The sequence below is a fragment of the Octopus bimaculoides genome, chromosome 17 (genome assembly GCF_001194135.2).
Source record: "Octopus bimaculoides isolate UCB-OBI-ISO-001 chromosome 17, ASM119413v2, whole genome shotgun sequence".
NCBI lineage: Eukaryota > Metazoa > Mollusca > Cephalopoda > Octopoda > Octopodidae > Octopus > Octopus bimaculoides.
The window spans coordinates 20,608,141-20,608,800 of NC_068997.1; the positions used below are offsets into that span (position 1 = coordinate 20,608,141).

General features: G+C 32.1%; 1 long non-coding RNA gene across 1 annotated transcript in view; it reads left to right on the forward strand.

The window, feature by feature from the left end:
• The window catches only part of LOC106870850 (uncharacterized), a 22,497-nt gene extending 21,953 nt beyond the window's left edge, over window positions 1–544 (forward strand). Inside the window, exon 2 of the long non-coding RNA XR_001409587.2 lies at window positions 148–544. This is a non-coding gene — a long non-coding RNA (uncharacterized LOC106870850). The remainder of the gene's footprint in view (window positions 1–147) is intronic.
• The last annotated feature ends 116 nt before the right edge of the window (window positions 545–660 follow it).

Below are 660 nucleotides of genomic sequence, written 5' to 3' on the forward strand. Positions count from 1 at the left end.
TATATACAGGGTGTTTCAAACAATTTGATATCATTTCGCAATCTAATAACTTTGCCAGTTCTTGTTCAAATGACTTCAAATTTTCACAGCATGTGTAGAAACAGGTAAAAGTTTTATGCTTAATGTTTGATATGTTTATCTTTTCAGTTATAGAAATGCCATTCCCTGGAAGTGAAAAGGCGTTTTGTGTTTTGGAGTATGCTCGAACACAGTCGAATAAGACTGTGCAATATGCATTTGTGAGGAAGTTCACTAAAAAATTACAAACGGCAATGCAGATTTGGACATGGCACAAAAAAATCAAAGAGGAAGGCTGTCCGTGCAGGGCAAAAAGATCTGGATAACCACTAACATCGGAAGAGACGGTCGAAGCAAGTAAAATAAAATTAAAAAAATACTCGCTCATCCGACAAATTGCAAGAATAAGAATGAAAGAGAAAAAGGAAAAGCAAAATTCTTGTATTTGATTTAAAAATTAATCGCCATACTTCAGTAAATTTTTTTCTTTTTAAAATTGAAAATAAATATTTCCGGTTCAGGTTTATCCTTTGTAGTGTCATTGAAATTATTCATTTCTTTTCTGTTTCAGATGACAATGTCAAAGCTAAGACTTATTACCAATCTTCGTAGATTAATGCCACTCAAATAAGCATATATATA